Genomic DNA, 21,941 nt, shown 5'->3' with positions numbered 1-21,941 from the left:
CATTTTCTATTGTTTTGTTACCTCACATTTCTTCCATATAAATGGGCTATTTCATTACATTTTACATAAAATGTGATTTTATGTGTACATATTTGTCAGGGACTTGTTTCGTGCTTATTTTGCTACAAATAAAAATTGGTGTTGGAAGGGCTTGAACCATGAATGCCTGTTCTTCAGCCAACATCTCTACCGCTACGCTATTGCTTCTTGGCTTACTTTGCATATTTAGTTCTTATATGCTTTCCCACTGACTGCTAACTGTAGCTGCGCTACGGGCACGCCCGCACAAACAAGCGCACTCACGGTTAAACATCTTTACAATTTAAAAAAAAATTATGAGATGTTCATTTGTACATTTTATGTTCGTAGTCTGTGGGGGCATGTGTTGTGTTTTGTTTATTCACATTTCCATGGACTCTGTCGTGGGTGTTTACTTTGGGCACTTTTACTCTTCTGGGGGCATGTCCGCTTACAGGGCTCGGCCTACGGACATGCCCCCTACTGTCTTACACGGACCGTGTTAGCCTTAGGTGTGATTCAGCATGCTCTCATGAATATGCAGAGCATGCTGACATCACTCCGTTTAACTGCAGCCTCCGTGTATGAGTTATAACTCTTACACGGAGGCTTCGTGAATCCTGCCCAATGTTTATATCCTATTCACTGTTTTTATATTAATCAGACCATACATCACCCAAAACTGACCTGACAGAGTCAAGCTTTCATGGGAAGCATTCAAGGAATTAGCTCTAAAATGCATCAAGGGTCATAAGCTAATTATGTTTCAGCAACATAAACAAATATACTATAAAGAATAATGGGAAAACATTCTAGATTGTCTTTTAGAAACAACTTAAGTGTTACTGATGAGTATCCTTCCTAGGAAAGATCTACAAACTACAGTAAAATATCATGCTCAACTTGCTCTTTATTCAGTGCACTACTAATGTGGAATGTTCGGTAGTATACAGTACTATGTGTTCTTATGTGTTTTTATGTGGAGCTTTTCTTCCCGAGCCTCCCTGAATGAATGAATAAATAAATAAATAAATATTTCATCATTCTATATAGTGTAATGTATGCTTTGTTTTTTCTGGCTATTGTTTTAGTTTTTGTTTCTGTTTGTCAGGGTTCTGTTATTCAATCAGCTTGATGTAATACATTATGTGAAATCTAAATAAAATATACTGGAAAAAATGAATCTATGAGAAGTATTTAAATCACACAATATACATAATTCATATTCATTTCTACAAATGTTTAGTGTTGTAATGTCTTCATGAAATTCAACAAAGAATAAGTGTATATTTCTTTATACATATGTCAAAAAATAAAAATGTGATGTCTTTGTATTTTGCTCATCTTCAGGTATTTTTCCTTTATAAATACGATTGCAAACAGCTTCCTGGAATTCTTTGAGTTCTTATTTATCCCAGATTTTCTTGCTTCATTAACTGTTGTAGCACTTAAGACTTTTGTCTTTTCCTTACAATTCCTAAAATTACTAAAAATGTTAAAATCACTGAGCAAACACCATTAGGAAAAATAGTACATCACAAGAGAAATAAGGCCCTATGGTGATGTAAGCACCAGTGGTATGATACCGTGTTAAGTAAAAAGATATTCCAAAAACATTTTATTTATATAAATGTATTTAAGAAAATGAGAAACAAAACAATGCTTTTTCCTGTACCTATGTTACCGAAGTCAGGACTGTGGGAGAGCTGAAGTCCATCACAACATTCAGTAGATATAAGGCATAAATAAATAATCATGGGCAGTACTGCTAATCTGTCACAGGATGTGAACACAAGCACACACAAACACACACACGCATGCATACACACACACACATGTGCACACACACACACATGTGCACACACACACACACACACACACACACACACACACACACACACACACACACACACACACACACACACACACACACACACACCCACACACACAGACACACACACACGCACACACACACACACACACGCTCGCACGCACACATGTGCACACACACGCAAGCACGTGCACACACACACACATGCACAATGCACATGCCTATATGCAGTTTGGAGGATCACAAATTTACCAATGAAATGTGCTGTGAGGTGTGAGAAAATAAGATAACCTAGCAAAAATCTACCGAATCACAAGGAAGACTTAGAGTCTGCATAAAGAGATTTATCAATATCATAATTTATTTTTCATGACTTTTTGTTATCCTGTGATACCAGAAGACACAAATACTGCAATGAAAATTTGTTGTTGCTGTGTCTTTCGGCTTTTCCTGTTTAGGGGTCGCCACATCGGAACTCTGGTCCACTAATGATTGGCAGTAGATTTTTACATGCCGAGTTGCCAGCCCTGACTCACAACCTTCAACGAAGGTACGCCCATTCACACATGACTCCACACAGAAGATGCTCTTGCTGAGAATCGAACAGGACAACGTCTTACTGTGAGGTGACAATGCTACTGCAGCACCACCACTGCAGTGCAAATCCTGCATACTGCAATGAAAAGTAAGTATCTTAAATAGTAAATGTTAAATAAACTGGCCTGATTCTAATCAGAAAAGAGAAGTCTATTATTTACACTGAAAAAAAATCTGTATTGTGATATTTATTTATAGATTTAATTAATGTATCTAGTATTTTTTGAACTATGCCATCCATTTTTGCAGCCATGGCTTCTTCCTAATAATGATTAGTTTGGTTACAATTTTTTTTTAAAGCCTGAAGTCTGTGTTATATATTATAATTAATGTTTTATATTTATATAGGTTCTTAGGTTCACAGCTTCATAGGTGTATACTAGGTTAATGACCACTAGGGCCCTTATAAGTCTAGCTGTGCAACCCAAATGTGACCCACAAAATTGATTTATTTAGACAGTGATTTACTTGACTGCCACTTTCCATCAGAGACACAGGTGCCACACCAAGATTGAATTTCTGATAACCCATCCATTGATCCAAATTGGGCTTAAATAGGGATAGGAAGGTACCCTGCTTTGCACTGATAGGGAGCCTGTTCCAGAAAAATGGGAATTCTCTGGGAAACATATCTGTCTCTCCAACATGTCCTATTTATGTTAGAAGCAAAATTTATGTCTTTTAATCTAGTAGTTCTGAAGCTGTTTGTTTTGCAGATGTGCAAAAGATTCTTCAAAACAGGATCCAGAGATGCTCTGTATGCCAGGCAAAGATCACCTCTCAGAAGGCTGTATGATACCAAGTAAAGATACAGAGCTTTGAGGTGATCAGTGTAAGACATTATGATTACTCTCCTGTATTCTTTTTGTGATAAACCTTTCTGGACATTCCAATTGCTGCATGCTTCTAGTCAGGTGCATACCAAAGGGGCATTATATATTATGGTGAGTCTGATAAGGGCTGAATACAGTGGTGTGATGCCTTCTCTGGACCTAGATGTCATGCCCTTGATTATAAATTGAGCAACACAGAGGGATTTTCTTACTACCTTGGACACATGTTGGCTGAAGGCTAGGTTACCATCTACATAAGTTCCCAGATCCCAGACTAGTGAATCAACTTTTAGGAGTGTTTTGTTTATGACATAGTTGCCCAGGGTAGCCAACTTCCCAAAAGGCATTGTAATGTTTTATGCCAAGGCTTTGACACCAAGCATGTATCTGTGTTAGACTTTCCAGGGTGTTCTCATCTTGGGGAAATTCAATGACTGCTCCCAATTTGCAATGATCTGCAAATTTGGTTAGTCAGAGGTCTTTGAAATTGGCTTTGACATCTGATACGTAGACGTCAAGGAGGAGTGGGCCTAGCACTAGTGGCTGGCCTCTTTGTGGAGGTGACTGATTCCAATCTCCTGGGTCCAGTCAGTGAGCCAGCTAGCTATACATAATTTTATAAATGGGTTTATAACTAATTCTGTAAGTTTGTAGACAATGTCCAAGTGGGGTATTATATCAAATGCTTTAGCCAGATCTAGGTGGGCAGCATGCACCATTTCCCCTCTCATCTATTGCCTTAGTGACCTTTTCAAAGAAGTCCACCAGATTCAATAAGCATTACCTTGCTTTAACAAAACCAAACTTGGATGGATCCAGTGTCTGGAGGTTTCCTATGTCCTTTTTGATAATTTCCATGATAATTCTTTCCATGGATTTGCAAATAAGATTAGTCAAACTAAAGGATCTGTAGTTTCCAGGATCTGTTGAAGGTCTTTCCTTATGAAGGGGGATGACTGTTGCAATCCTCCATTCACATGGCACAAAGCTGGTGTTAAGACTATAGTTAAATAATGACTTTAGGGTCCTGGTACATTATATTTAGGTGCATAGGAAGCATTCTGGGATGTTATTAGGGCTTATTGAGTCCATGTTCTTGGCTTTAGCAAGCACGTCTAGAACATGCACCCTAGTTATAGTTGTAAGGGTTATGTTCGAGTCTGTTTCTGGAGGGGATTGTTGGGGATGGGGTAAAGTTAGAACTGAATTTGGCCTCTATCAGGTAAGCTATATCACTGGGCTCAGATATAGCTGAAGAAGGCCTTATGGTTATCTTTCACTTGGGAGGCCAATTTAACCACAAAATTGACTTTTCTTGACCCAATTAGCCTTCCTTAGTTGTCACTGTACACATTTTGCAGTGAGGTAAAATAACTGGACATGGCTAGGTAGATATTTCATTTCTAAGGAAATTAGCCACACAATGGTTAAGCTTACCATCCAGCCAATTAGATTATCAGACCATAATAATAAAAATAATGACAGTGGCCTAGGCTGAATCATTTCTTATACATTTAATGAGAAAGCAAGGATTTTGAAAAAGGTTGTGACAGAAGTTAACTACATTATTGCAATAGGGGAGACTGGCATAAAAAAGTTGTTAGTGAAGGGGTGAAAAAGAAAAGAACATTTAGCTAATTTGGTGGAGTATAAAAAAGTGGCCCTGAAACAGCTTCACCAACACTTTAGCGAAGGGACAAAAACATAAGGTAGTTTGAAAAGGATTCCATATAGGTACTGGGGATTTCTAGAAAGTACTCTCCACTGTAATATTAATGAGAAGACTGGGATGGGTAGCTTGAATTAGAGTCAAAGGAGATTCTACAGTGTATTGGAGTGCTACAAAAACTGATATAGAAAGTACAGAGCTGCTTACTAATATATCCAGAGAAGAAATAACTAGGCCAAGAAGGCATCAACCCTCAGGGTGAAACCCCATGGATAGATGGATGGCATCCCGGTGGAAATTTGGAATATGGATGGACCAAACTGATTGCTAAAGTGGTTTAAAATTGTTAATAGTATTTTAGAATGGGAACAGATATGAAAAACATGGAAAATGTCAGTGATGTTGGAATACATAAGGAATAAAAGGGTGGGTATGGTAGTGCAGCGATTAGCATTGTCACCTCACAGAAAGAGATTCTCTGGTTCAATTCCTGGGTGGGGTGCCTTCTGTACAGAGTCTGCATGTCCTCCCTGCTGTCACGTGGGTTTACACCCACATTCCAAAGACATACAGTAGGTTGTTTGGACACTCTAAATTGGCCATAGGTGAGAGTGTGTGTGTGTGTGTAAGTGAGTGGTATGAATGAACTACCACGGCAGGGCTAGCCACCAGTGGTGCAAACCTTGGCTCGAGATGATTGTAACTGCTGAAGTGACACCCCTACCCCAAGTGCAATATGAGAATAAGGGCTTGAGGATGGATGGATGGATGGATGGATGGATGGATGGATGGATGGATGGATGGATGGATGGATAGATGGATGGATGGATGGAAAGGCTTCAACTGGCTCAGGCTCATATAGACTAATTTCATTGCTTAATCATGATTTGAAAGTTTCATGACCAGTCTAGCAAAAATGTTGACATAAATGGTAACTAGGATAATTAAAGATCAGTGCAAGTTTATTGAGGGAAGACAAAACTATCAATAACATCAACAAGATGTTAATTATACAATACCATGCAAAAAGACATAAACTGCTACAGATAAGAGTAATTGGAGAGAAGACATTTGCCACTGTTGGCTGGGGTTTCTTGAAATTAGTTATACAAGGATTTTGTCAACCAGATATCTCGATGGATTTATTTATGAAAATATGTGTGCACCTAGAAGCATGTGCAAAAATAGCAGGGTTTATAGTAAAAATAGCAGGGTTTATAGTAAAAAATCAACTCTCAAGCAGCACCAAGCAAGGGTGCCCACTTTCCCCACTGCTTTTTGCTTTGTATAAGAACCCCCTGGCAATCAAAATAAGGGGTTCCACAAAAGAGTATGGGTGTTATGGGAGATAAAAAAAGTAGCTTTGTTTGCAGATGGTGTTATTTTTTATGTAACTAACCCAGAGCAGGATATCCCTAAATTATGTAGAATGTTGGGCAAGTACAGTAGAATAGCAGGATGCAAATTAATGAGACAAAGACAATGACAATAGTGGTAAAGTATACCCCAACAACTGAACTGGCAGAAAAGAGCATCTCTCTGTGGAACCAGGAAAGAATGAGGTACAAAGGGGTAGCTAAGGCAGCTATGGAAATGTGGAGGGAACCTGAGCAGAAAACAATTCAGAAAGAAGTCTCTGGAAACTGATGTGCATGGACAATGAAAGTACAAAAAAATAAAATAAAAATGTTTCTAGTTCCTCTGGTACTCTATAAAGGTCAATATTATCTTGTTAGACCAAATAGCAGACTTTGGGACAGAATATATAAAGAACTACAAAGTTTCTCTAAGAGTAATGGAAGAGCTAGGATGCAGTGGGAGATGATAGTACTTCCTATAGCGGGGGGGGGGGGGGTTGGGCATGGTGGAGCTGAAGGTGTGTAATCACTGTACCTCCTAAATGAAAAGACATGCTTACAGAATATGTGGGTAGATGATATGAAGTGAAGAAGTTAGGGTTCTCGACACAGATATTATCTAGAGAGGAGGGCAGAAGCATCAGATTGCATGTCTGTGACACACTCTTACAATTGATAAGAAGGGTGAATTACACCAGTTAGCTTTGATAGGTATAATTATAAAGAATGGGAGACAACAAAATGAAGGCTGGGTGGACAAAAGCATGTTGGGTTCTTAATACAAAGCCTGGATTCTTGGAACAGGTAGGAAAAGGAAGACAATAATGGTATGGGAGCAGGTGAGTGTATAGTGTGGGCAGCACACTGATTGCAATGGATGTATTTGGGACTGACAACAGAATTCAAGCAAATACAAAAAAAGGTAAGGGATTGCAAGAGCTTGCTGGCTGGGAGAGTTTATTACTAGAAGCCGATTGTAAATTACTCCAAAAATAAAATTAGTGTCTAGAGTGTATGAAGCCTTGATAGATAACTTTAATGGTACAAGAATCAGGATTAGGCAACACTGGTGTGCTACACTAGGAGAAACACATCTCTGATAATCTCTCGATGAGGATCTGTTTGGCCTCCAAACATGCAACAAACTCCATCAAAACAGAATATTTGTGAAGTGTTTGCATACATATTTCTATGCCCCTAAAAGATTATCAAATATATTTCCAGGTAATGCAGGAGAATGTTAAGGATGAAATAATGGAGAGTTGGGGACCTGGGAACATACTTTTTGTAGTTATAAAAACACAAATCCAAACGTAAATCCAAACCAGAGAATACATTTATTAGATTAAGCACTGTTGGACTCAAGTTTGAATTTGTTTTTTTTATAATTTTTTTTTTTTAATCTGGACCAGAATTTGTAAGTGTCTGCTTGTTTTGTTATTTTATGTATTCTGGAGTTGTCATATGTTTGATGACTTGTAAAGGGATATTCAAACTTTTCTAAGGACATAAACCCAGAAGTGAAAATTACACAGGAACTGATACTAGTAACCTGGGACTCAGACCTAAGGATACCTAGCCACACACAAGATATAGTTGTGCTAGAAAAGTTGTTAGCTAAAATTATCATCACATTCAAATGGATGAGAGCAGATAAACCTGGGCGGAAGGAGGTAGTAGTAGAAGTAATGAGCTTGATAAAGGCAAGGGAATCGTCAACAAACTTTAGGAAAATTGGTCAAAGGACTAGAAATAAGCAGATGTTTTGGGACAGACTATTTCATTTAGAGGGGTAAAGTAAAAAGATCAGTACTAAGGGGGTGGCTAGAATAAAGGGGAGCTGCATGACAATTAAATGGGTGAGAGGGGTTAAGGACTATGATACTATTAGACTTTTGTTCCATAATTATAGTGTTTTTTCCTACCCATGTAAATTCTGGGGAACAACTTGAAAACATGCATACATTTTCAGAGAAGACAATCAACTGTGGTACAATGGTGTAAATAGTTAATGGTTAAATGAACTTTATTTGTTCTTATTTCACTAATTTTACTTATTTACTATGATGCATTATGCATGGGGTGTGTATAATATGATGTAAAGAAGAACATTGTAATTTCTACTGTACTTTGATCTCAAAAGCATTGTTGGGTTGGGTATGATAGAGCGGCAACATAAAATGTAATGTCTGAATCCTAGGAATGTGTACTCTGATTTTGGGCTATGTCACTTAGATTAGATTAAAACGAATGTCATGAGTTTAACATAAGTTATCTGAACAACCACCAGAGTAGTTTGTTAACTGCACCCTGCATGAGGACTGCATATTTTCTTTAAATATTCCTTGTTTCTAATAAAAGAGTTAGAGTAAAAAGCATGGCTTATTATCTCTTTTTCATTATGGCTATTTAAGTGACCACTGATTCCAGAATTATTCTCTAAGTATGGTATGTCGCCTTTGTGTCCCTTTTTTCTGTTTTCAAACTAATTGTAATTGGAGCCAATATTTTAATAATGAATTAATGACAGACTCATGGCAATCAGACTCCAGTGTAATGATAGGGTAGTATTCATAATTTCAGCCTATGCCCATAGCAGGGTTGTGACAGTGAGGAAAAGAATGCATGCAGACAACAGTTGCAGGATGTGCTAGATAAAGCAGGACAACATGAATTAGTGTTGCTAATGAGGGACACTTGAATGTACACATCTGGACAGACAGAATAGTATTTGAGGACTGCCTGAGTCCACATGGGTGGGACAACATGAATAAAGAAGGAGAGGCCATTCTAGACTTTTGTCTAGTAAATGGCTTGATCATAGCCAACACATGGTTCAGAAAGACAAACAGTCACAAGATCACATACAAAAGTGGCCAACATGCAACGCAGGTAGACTTCTTCCTAGTATTGAAAGGGCACTGGAGTAGAATCAATGATTGCAAAGTCATCCTCAGTGAAAGAGTTGGCCTACAGCATAAACTATTGGTTACTATAATCAGCTGCAGGCTTCTAAGGTCAACAGAGACCAGGCTGAAGACATGGAGGTTGACTGGAGAGAAAGCACAACAGTTCAAGGAATTACTCAGGGGTCTAGCACCTCAGGAAGAGGAAATAGGTGGAGCTGAAGAATGGAAATGTCTCAAGACAGCATGTGTGAAGACTACAGAACAGATATGCGGCTGAGCCAGGTACGGAAATAAGGTACATAAGGAAAGCTGGAGGTGGAATACAGAAGTCCAGGAAGTCATCAAAAGAAAGTAGGAATGCAGGAAAAAATGGGAGATAGAAAAGACTGATTAGGCTTAGAAAATAATTCTTGTTGGTTAACAAAGAAGCTAAGAAAGGAGTTGCAATTGCAAAGACCAGGGCATCAGAGACACTCTTCCAGCTTTTGGAAAGTGACTCAGTAGGTGGCACAAAGAAAGTATGTCAGGTTGCAAGGCAAAGACAGAAAGATAAAGAAGATAGACACCCTTCATAAGGGATAACAGCAACAAACTGCTCACATGCAGAAGGAAGAATTATGTCCAGCAGCTTCTGAATAAAGAAAACCCCACAGAAGCTGCCCCAGACACAGCCTATGATGAGAGAAGAAGAGGAGCCCACCCTAGAAGAAGTAAAAATAATACTAAGAAAAATGAAGTCAAAGAGTATCCTGAACTTAGAAGAAGTGAGTGGCTTAGAAACAAAGACAATTTTATGGGAAACAACAATTTCAGAGAAAGCAGCACTATCAGATGAGGTCACAGCAGATATGATAAAGATGCTGGGTGAGATAGGGGACAAATGGCTCCTGAGGGTACTCACAGTAGTGTGGAGAGAAAGACATATCCCAGATGACTGGAGAATAAGCATACTCGTGCCAGTGTGCAAGAACAAAGGGGACATCCACAACTGTGGCCAGTACAGAGTCATCAAACTCCTGTCATATTGTATGAAAGTTCTGGAGAGGGTGATTGATAAATGTGTATACAGAGTAGTAGAATGGAAGATGGTAAAAAGATAAGTCACCACTAATAAACGTGACTCAGAACAAAGTACAAACTAGGCAAAGAAGAACTGATTTTACCACCATGATTAAAATGTTCCAACTTTAATAAATGAAGTTAAAACTCACTAAAACTATTGCAAAGATTAAAAACAGATGAAGCATTAAATGATAAGCACTTTCGGCAAGTTTGTCTTCTTCAGACTGTGACTTCCTGGGTTTCATTCCATATCCTTAAAAAATATTCATCAATCAGGTGATTTCCTTGCAATGTTGGTCCCTCCTACCACAAGTTGTCAATCACTTTCTTGGAGGCAGACAAGCCTCCAATATACCCAATGGAGAGGCGTTTCTGTTTCAGAATAGGTTTCAATGGACCATTACATTTAGGCCTGGGGGGTGGTTAGCTCTTAAGTTGTTTATCCACCCAATTTCACGAATCACAGTATTATTTTCAATATCCCCAGCTCTGTGTCCTATGGGAACACATTCTATAGCTTTAAAGCTAAAATAATGGGTTGGATTTGAGCTAATATGAGATGCCAGCCCATTTTCATGTCCTTTTGTCAGATATATCGTATGTGGTGTAAAACCCTGTTTTTCAAGTGTCGGTCAGTTTTGCCTGTGTAGAAACAAGGGCAAAGGTGGCAGCATGCTAGATATATAAGATGTTCCCTGTTGCAGGTTGCTTTAACATTAAATACATAGCTCTTGCCTGTAGTTGGATGGATGAAAATATTACTAGTATCTATAAAGTAACAGACCTTACATCTTCCGCATTTGTGGGTTCCTTGTCTCAAAATATTAACATTTTTCTTGGGAAAACCATCTTTATTGCTTTATTTATCATCAAATTCATCAAGCTTACCATTAAGAGATGATGCATTGTGTGTCTTGTATCCACCGTAAAAGAAAGTCCAGACTCAAGACACTCTATTAAAAGATGTATTTCTTTCCTTGGTGAGTCTTTCTTTGAATTATTTGCCCCTAGAAAAGAGGCACAGTCTATCCTTTTCTGCAGTTTGTTTTTATTTGGTTTCTTCACAGTTTTCATATGGCTTCAGGCCACAAGTGACCTTGATTCCATTCAGGAGCAAATTGTTATTTCGCCTAAAGAAAAAGAGAACAGCATTGGTAATTTAACTGCACTAATATTGCAGCTGAGCCAAAAGATTGACAGATTATACCATCAAATTGGGATTTCTGAGAACTCTGATACTTGAGGAGCTTTTAGTGCATCTAAAGAAGAAATTCATTCTTCCTATGACTTTAATTCAACCCCTCTATGCCTTGCAGCAGGGCCATTCTGCAGATCATGTGAACGGCTTACATCATGACGTTCCAAGCTTGGAGAAAACTGAACTAAGAGTTGTGAGTACACGGAACTGTGAATTCATTAATAATGGTGTCCCAAGGAAAGAAATACCTCTTTTAAAGTGGCTTGGGTCTGGACTTTCTTTTACGGCAGATGCAAGACACAATGCATCATCTCTTAATGGTAAGCACGATGAATTTGATGATAAACTGTCACGGTGTAAAAAGTTACAGTTGGAGAATGCCTACCTTAGGGAATGTATTAGATTGAAAATTTTCCCTAAGAGTTTAAGGTTATGGCATTTCCCAACAGGGCTTACTCAAAACTCTGCTCTCCATCTAGAATTGTTACAGTTATTTGATAAGTTCGGGACTGAGTTACTGCTGTTATGAATTAAGCACAATAGTATTACAATAGATTCTCTGTTTAAAGACTTGAATGGTTTAGACAAAGTAATTCGAGAGGATGCTCAGTATGAAACTATGAAGTTTGAGCACTTAAGGATTTATAATAGCATAGATCATTATATCAATAAATTGAAGGCTGGCAAATTAAATAAAATTACTTGGGATTTCAGTGACTATGCTAATGGTTCAGCTTACCCAAGACCCCCAGGCTCACACAAAAAAGTCAAATATAATGGTGGCAATAAGAACATGTGTTCTAATACAGTCACAGAGTATGAGCTTGAGGAAGAGGTTGCTGAAATTACAAGTGAGCCAGCCTTGAAATATGAGAAAGACTATCCTGAACTTAGAAGAAGTGAGCGGCTTAGAAACAAATTTTTATGGGAAACAACAATTTCAGATGAGGTTTCAAGTGGTGGGGTTTCAAGGAGCAAGACCCAAAAACAAGAGCTGGAGATCATAAATCCTACTTTTTTGAATGTCACGAGCTTAAATAATTCCAGTGTAAGTCATGAACATTTAGATTGTGAAGCATCTATAGAAAGTGAATGTTTAACTTGTGAAACTTTTATGTTTTCTAATCAATCAAATGATGGTTTTGCACATTATGATCTAAATCAAAGTGAGACTAATATAGTTTTATTAAACACAACTGTAAATAAATGTGAAATAATTTATAATCAGCAGAAATATTTTGCTGTGTATAACTATAATTTATGCATTGATGAACATATAGTTGAGTTTTTATCAAAAGGCATGAGATCTGTACCTTCTAAAGGATTTAATATTACAGATACCATGATAGACCTTAAGCTTTATGTAAGAAAATTAAATTTGGCTTTGTTACATAGGAATCATGGACATAACAGTAGTCATAATTAAATTCTATCAGTTCTACTTATAGCCCTCCTTTACATCCAAAACTTGTAATTTATGCGACTCTGTGTGAATTAGACCTGCACAATTTACACAAATATAAAAATAAGAATAGATCAACTTTTGATAGCACGAATTTGAGTGTGGATGAGTCAAACATTTTGAGGTACTTAAAAAACGGGAATGTTAGAATTATGAAACTAGATAAGGGGGTGGGATGGTTGTGATGGACATTGATTTGTATAACAACAAAATGCAGAGTATTTTAGAAACTGACATTTTTTTTGGAAAAAAGAATAGACATCAACCTTTACAACTACCTAAATATAATAACCCCCAGAATTCCTGCATTCTTTGGCTTTCCTAAAATCCACATGGGGATTCATGATCCTCCTATGAGGCCCCTTGTGGATGGTAGAGACTCTGTAATATCAGCATGTGCCCAGTACCTACACCACAAATTGAAAAAAATACTGAAGAAGGAGGGTCAAATCTGTAAGGATTCCTGGACATTTCTAGAGCATATTAATAGAATAGAGTATGATGTGAATGATATATTGGTCACCGTTGATGTTAAAGACTTCTATACCATAATTCCACGAGACATTGGTTTATATTGGGTTAATGAATTATTGTTAGAGCATAAAGTGGACCACGACAAGATAAATCTTATTATGGAACTTTTAGAGACAGTATTAACAAACAATTTTATATCGTTTAACAACAAATATTATCTACAAATAATTGGCATAGCCATGGGATCTGCCTGTGGTGGAGCATATGCCAAAAGAGTTATGACATATTGGGAAAGGAAATATGTTTTTCAATCTAATTATTATTCCCATATAAAAGTGTATTACAGGTTTCAAGATGATATCAGTATCATTTGGAAAGGATCCTTAAACATTTTAGAAGAATTCTTAGAATATATTAACACCACAACCACATTTTTGCATTTCACGATAGGATCATTAAACATTTTAGAGGTATTCTTAGAATATATTAAAACCACAACCATGTTTTTGCATTTCACAATAGGATCCTTAAACATTTTAGAAGAATTCTTAAAATATATTAACACCACAACCATGTTTTTGCATTTTACTTGAGTAGTAAATAATGACCACATGGATTATTTGGATGTTCACCTTTTTAAAGACGAGACCTTTGAAGCATATGCAACCACAATTTATAGAAAGAAACCCTATTCAAACTCTTTCTTACACTACAGCAGCTCACACCCGGAACATCAAAAAAGGTCAGTTGTTAAAGGGCAACTGGTAAGAGCTGCTTGTATGGTGTCTAGACAGGAGAATTTCTTAAATTAATGTACTCATTTGAAATCCATGTTTGTAAAATGAGCTTATCCAGTGGATTTGGTTAATGATCTAATAGAAGAGATAATTAGAAAGAGGGAAAATGGATGTTTTAGACACCTCATTAATAAGGAGACGGGACCAAGTGAATCATCACTTTTTAGAGATGTACTTGTACAACAAGTAAGTAATCTTTCTACTCGTGTTCAACCTTTTGATAATACAATGGTAGAGGCTGATAGAATGTTCACAAGGTCTTTAACTATTACTTTTACTCATGATTTCCACACTTTAAGGTTTGTCTTTAATAAAAATTGGGACACCTTGATGGAAGATCCCAATATTAGAACCCATTTAGGTGATAAACCTGTTATTACCTATAGGAGAGGTAAGGATATGAAAGACTTGTTAAAAACTAGACAAGTTACTTCCTCACAGGCTCACCATGGTATGTACAAGTGTGGAACATGTAATTGGTGCCATTGAAAAATGTATTTTAATTTGTGTGCTCTGCTCCTATGCTGTGCTGGATCCAAAGTTTTCTTAAGAAACACAGTCAGTTTACTGCTGAATCAGAGACACAGAGCTTTGCATGACTCCATCTGTAGTCTGTTTAAAGCACCAAACCTTTCAAATTGCACACAAATAAAGAAATATATTTTGCAGCTATAAGCACAGTTACAAATAACTTATTTTATAACAAACAACGCATACTATTTCTGTCAGATTGTAGCATATATTTACAAAGTTTTCCTTCATTACTGATATGAATGATGACAAATACAAAATACCTCTCTCTGTCCCTTTCTCACATAACTGAACTACTATAATAGTTATATAGAGTGCTAGTCACGCACATAGATGTTGTTATTTCCTCTTGGTATCTTTTTGGCCTTCTGTGGGAAGTCACATAATGTATGTCTTTAGACTTTTCTATTGTCCTTTTGTGATTTACTTGTAAGCACTTTTGCTGATGTGAGGATGCCATTAACAGAAATCTGAAAGGAAACATCTGTACAAGCTGTTCCTATAGAAAAAACATCACATATTACTGAATTTATAAAAAAAGGATGTCTGCTAATAGATATTTGTTCTGCAAACATGAGAAAATCATGTCCAATATTGCTTTGTTAGGCTTTTCTGATGCTGTGAAGAGAAGCCTGTCTGTTATACATACAGTATGAATGCACATTTTACATTGCTAAACTCTATACATATATTCAAGCAAACTTTTTATTCTATGCTTTATCTTTCAGCATATTTACAACAGAATTAACTTCAGCCTTATATTCATAATATCTAACAATTCCCTTTTTTTAAACATGCTCAAAACACTTTATAGAAAGCACATTAAGAAACAAAACCTTTAGTCTTCTTTTGATACAAGTCAAAATGCAATTTTACATAGTTAATACAATGATATTAAATATTACTACAAAAACTGAATGTATTTAACAACTTTTTCTTTTGCAGACCATTCTCTGAAAATATTTCATCAATAATGAGCTGTGTCTGCTTTAATTTAACTTGGTTAATTTATTCTTTTGCAATTACAGAATTTAATTTATGACTTAGAACTGTTCCAGTAACTCTTTGCAACTGTTGAATTAACTATAAGAGACAAGAACCATGTGCTACTGCAAGCATTTATACACTGCTCAAAATATACAGTTTCAATGTCATTTTAACCATGATATTGTGTTCATGTTTCCGAACTGCTCATTAACATCTTGGTAAAGTACTGAACTGGGCTTAGATAACACTTGAGGATTTAAAAAATATGATTTATACATTAAAGAATGCTATGTACATATTAGTCCATTAGCTGTATGAATACAATATTTTAATATATTTTTTCTCTAGCTGGGGTAAAACCAGTGATACTACAACTTGACAAATTAGTTTTGAACTTATTACAATGTATTCTGTACAGTATTTACACAAACTGTTTGCTATTCATGCATTTCAATCTAGTAGGTACCCTGGACCCATTTTTTCTCTACACATATTCATTGCTAGACATTAATTTTATTTGTATTGAATTCTTCTGCATTTGTACATACAAAGACTATCATTTGTACTGAATCTTTCTGCATTTGTACATAGAAAGACCATCATTTGCACTGAATTATTCTGCATTTGTACATACAAAGACTGTAAAGTACATTTAGTCTAACCTTACAAATGTAGTAACATTAACATCAAGCAAAATCTTGGAAAATTCTTATGTCTCTTTAGAAGTATCTAGTGGAATTGCCACCAGAGGCAACTACATACTCAGCAATTGGAAACATTCATGCTTTTTTATACCAATATTGTTTTGTCAAAAACATATTAAAATAGTGACCAGTCTTGTTCAATTTTTTACATATCTTTACTCTCACTTGTATAGCTGTAATAAAGCAATTTTAAATCATCTCTTGTATAGCTTTGCAATTTAACATGTTGCAAATACAATTTAATACTAAACAATACAATAATAACTAGCATAAATATCTTGGACTTTCAGATTTAATCTGTTTACCAGTGTTTCTTATGCACTAATACCTGCCCCCCCCCAAAAGAGTATTGTCAAGAAGGAATGAAATATTATTTTTTTTCCTGTGGCTCTATTTTAGACCCTTGTGCAGTACTGCTTATACAGTCATTGAAAAACTGAGAAAGTGCCCCTCCCCCTGTAGTATTGCACTATTGTTTATTTGCTTTACACTGTGAGAATAGAATGTATACCAGCCCAACACTTTGGTTATACATTTGCTTTATTAGGTTATTAAACTATAGACCTTTGTCTGATTTGATAATTTATTATAACGCTTTTGCTGTTTATTACCACTAGTAGGTATTTATACCCTCCTGTACAATTGATTTGAACTGTATGTATACTATAGCCCATCTGCTGGCTATACTTGATGCAACTGAGGGTTTTTTTCTTTTACTTTTAACATTTACTTTCAAACATATTATCAGTGACATCTATGCACAATTGTGACACTTTATTACAATTACCAAATAGTGTTGCCTGTAAACATTTTAACAATTATGTTTTAATAACAATAATGTTTTAGAAAAACTCAAGCTACTTGTCTGCCAATCAGCCTTGTTGTTTATGTTATCTTTCCAACATTTCCTGTAACTATTCATCCAGTCTAGGAAGGTCTGAGCTCACATTTTATACTCTATAAACTATAGTTAATTATTTTGGCATTTTTCCTTTAATTTGATTGTGATTTGCATAACTATGCATTTATACTACATAAATAGACATTATTTTATAATTAGCTTACATGGATTTCAGTATTTTTTATTTATTTATTTAACTGTCCTGCCATTAATTTTACAAACATTGTTTGATTAATGCCATCTGTGATTTCATTTCTTTTTAAAATTCAGAACTTTTACTGTTTGGTGTGGTGTTACTATACAATTATAAAAAAAATTGTAAAAAACAGATATTAGCTTAACTAACACATTTATATTTACATTATTTATATTTGCTTTTGTCTGCCTGTTATCCTTGTGTATTGTAACAGATGTATTTTAGATGAAACGAAAATACATGCATGCCTGTCTTGTATCTTTATATCTTTATTTAAGCTTGCCAGTCTTGTGACTTTAAATCTTTATTCTTATTAACTATTTTTATTTAATTTTATGCACCAGAACTGTTTAGTGTAACTATTTGTATTTAATTTTTATACACTAAAACTGTTGTGTACCTTTTGACTATGCTATTAGAATAGCAGTTATATGGTCTACTTTACTGTACTACTGATAAATGTCTTACTTTAACTGAATGAAAATAAAACATTTAAGAATGATTTGTCCCTACCATCCTACCATGTATGCTTAACCATTTTCAAAACACAAACATATTATAAAATATATTTCTTTTGCACAGATTAGCTGTGTATACAGGAAGTCCCCAGTCTCTGTCAGCTCAGCTAATTTATTTCCTTTATCCTGCAACTGCTGTTGAAGAGTTTCCTGTAATGTTGTATGGTCTTTCTGACATTCTTTAGTAAGCTGTTCTGCTGATTGAAACTCCTATGCACATTTGAAAAGATGTATGTATAACTTGTCTAAGCTTCCTGAACTCATTGTGTCTGTCTTTTAGAAGTTTATTACATTATTTTGTAACAAAATGTACTAGAGGTTCTATCAGTAACTGATTTGACTGTTGTTGCAACTCTGAAATAAACCTTTTACTTCTGGTGACAGAACATAACTGTCTAACATCTGAATATAATGTCAGCATATTAACTTTTCTTGGTTCTTTATCATTAAAATGTTTGTCTGTACAGTCTAACCTTTGAATAGTGGCATGCACTGTATTTTTATGACATTGTACACACAATAAACATTTTTTATACCACACATGATTTTGTTTCAGATACCAGTCAAATATTATAATCCATTTGCATAATGCCTTACTATTAACTTGCCTTAATAAGGTTTTTACACTTGCTAATATGCAGTATATACATTTCATTTTGTTATTATTATTATTACCTTTATGGCATTCATACTGTATGTAACCCAGAAAAATTTTCTTACCAGTCAACAGAGAGGCAGATTGCCAAGCTGCTTTACTGTAGATGGTCGAAAAGTCTCTGTAGTCACTTGTGAAGTTGGTACAGCAAAACTAGCAGTTTCAGTCTTACAACTTTGTATTGTACCTTTTCTGGAGACTTTATGGAACTGCTCACCTTTCTGAAATGCAGTCTCACTGGATTTAGACGTCTAATAAACTGTATTGCTACAAACTGTAGAAAACTGTAGAAAACTGTAGAAATCTGAAGTACTTCACATAAACGTTAGTTACTGTGCTTTTACAGGAGTGACCTTATACAAGGCATTACCCACTCACTCCCCCTGTTTTTGGATACAGGCTAAGAACGTTGTCAAAGAGTCACCATTGGAAAATGTATCTTAATTTGCATGCTCTGCTCCTATGCTGTGCTGGAGCCAACACAGTCAATTTACTGCTGAATCAGAGACACAGAGCTTTGCATGACTCTATCTGTAGTCTGTTTAAAGCACCAAGCCTTTCAAATTGCACACTGATAAAAAAATATATTTTGCAGCTATAAGCACAGTTATAACTTATTTTATAACAAATGACATGTTTTATTTCTGTCAGATTGTAGCATATATTTACAAAGTTTTCCTTCATTACAGATATGAATGATGACAAATACAAAATACCTCTCTCTGTCCCTTTCTCACATAACTGAACTACTATAATAGTTATATAGAGTTCTAGTCACGCACATAGATGTTGTTATTTCTTCTTGGTATCTTTTTTGGCCTTCTGTGGGAAGTCACATAATGTCTGTTTTTAGACTTTTCTATTGTCCTTTTGTGATTTACTTGTAAAAACTTTTGCTGATGTGAGGATGCCATTAACAGAAATCTGAAAGGAAACATCTGTGCAAGCTGTTCCTATAGAAAAAAAATCACGTATTGCTGAATTTATAAAAAAGGATGTCTGTTAATAGATATTTGTTCTGCAAATATGAGAAAATCATGTCCAATATTGCTTTGTTAGGCTTTTCTGATGCTGTGAAGAGAAGCCTGTCTGCTATACATACAGTATGAATGCACATTTTACATTGCTAAACTCTATACATATATTCAAGTGAACTTTTTATTCTATGCTTTATCTTTCAGCATATTTACAACAGAATTAATTTTTGCCTTATATTCAAAATATCTAACAGCCATAAGATCAGAACAGGAGATAAATCTAAAGTTAAGAATGTCAAAATGCAAATTAAAGCTAAATATAGTTGTAATTCCAAAGCCATAGTATATCTTGCTACTTGCAAATCATGATTGGTGTTTTATATACGAAAAGCTGAGAGGAGATTTAGTCAGAGAATTTATGAACATGAATACGCTATCAAAAAGGAAACGTTAACAATGCTTTAGCCTGTCATATTCACGAAAACACTAGCCATTCATTTAAGTTCATGGCAACTGACCATGTAGAAATCAATGAAAGGACACCATGGAGTGCCACTTTTGAACTTAAAGAATTAAAATGGCAGATATGTTTATAGGCTGATAGATGGGCAGGCATTAATAATAGTGTATCAATTGTCCCAGTTTTGAAATTAAAGGCACTTGAAAGAAAGAAGATAGAGAAGGAAAACTAATGTTTTTTTCCTTTTTCACTTGTCTTATATTTAAGTGCAGTCCATGCATGTATATTAATAGTTGTGGATAAAAGTTTCTTACAGTATTTTAATATTTTTATTATAGATATTTGTCATGTATTTCATGTTTATATCTTAACTGAATAGTGTAATGTTGTTATTTCAACAATGTATTTATCACATATTATATATTTTATAGAATAAAACTAATGTCTTTTGGCTTTTCTCAGTTAGGGGTCACCACAGTGGAACTCTGGTCTGCTAATAATTGGTAGTGGATTTTTATGGTGCCGAGGTGCCAGCCCAATGCCCAACCTTCAAAGAAAGCACACCCATTCATGCACGCACCTACCTGCATGTCTTTAAATGTCACTTGACCATGGGGAGGACATACAGACTCCACACAGAAGGCACTCCAGCCTAGAACCACCATAGCCTTATATATTTTATAGAATGTATATGGAATTTTATTTAGACATTATTAGGGGTTCATGTTGCTTTAAGTGTTCTATCCAATTAGAGACTGACTATCAGTATTTAAATGTTGGAAATGCATTAGTATGTTGTCTGATGAAGTTTATATTGTATAAACAAAACTGGCAACCTGCTACTTGTTGTGTGCAATGCTGTTGGATTCTTCGTTTTATTAAACAGAACTTTTTCTACTTTGGTGAGTCTTTTTTTTAATTATTTGCCCCTAGGAACGAGGCACAGTCTGTTACTTTTATACAACATTTTACCGGAACACCACAAATGCATGAGGAACAAGCCAGACATATGGGGTGAAATACTGGAAAGTATGAGAAAACATGTACAGTGAGAGGTATGCAGACTCTCACCCTGTATGTGATGTTACATTATGTACCCCAGTCACATATTAATTACAGCACACAGCCGAGGAATGACATGGACAATGTCAGGGAAGTGCTGTACTAAGGTGCAGCTGCCAATATCTGTAGTACACAAAATCCTGGCCTGATGTGCAGGTAGATCTGGCCTGGACTCACCTTGTAAGTACTGACAGTCCCACTGGGCATATTCCTATACTTAGCTAACTCGAGTGCAATTCTGTTGCCTCTTCCTCTCAAAGACCTGCTATGTAGAAATATGTCTGTACATACAGACAGATACCTATACATATCTGTCTGACCCTATCACCCTCCCACATGCTTAGTGTATCTACCAGTATGTACCCCATATACATATAATATCAATATATTTATATATAGCTATACATATTACAATGATACATAGACTCTCCACATATATCAAAATAACTCATATACATAACGTACACACATACACCAGCATTTATAGAGGTATCCCTGTTATACACATTAATATATATATGTGGGGATGTGTGGATTTCCCCACAAACCTAGGGAATGTTGAGGTTATCTGTACTCATGCATCAAAACAGTTGCCCAAAGGAACCAAACCAAGGTTGTGACAGTACATAATCCACTCACCCACAGATCCCATGGCTGTGGAATGTCATGTTATAGACAGACACAGGTGAGCAGGTGTTGTACTGTACAATGGTTGAATGCATGCCTTGGACAGGCCATATTG

The sequence above is a fragment of the Protopterus annectens genome, chromosome 8.part0, assembly GCF_019279795.1.
Source record: "Protopterus annectens isolate FY-2018-M chromosome 8.part0, PAN1.0, whole genome shotgun sequence".
Classification (NCBI taxonomy): Eukaryota; Metazoa; Chordata; order Ceratodontiformes; family Protopteridae; genus Protopterus; species Protopterus annectens.
This window is presented reverse-complemented; position numbering follows the sequence as displayed.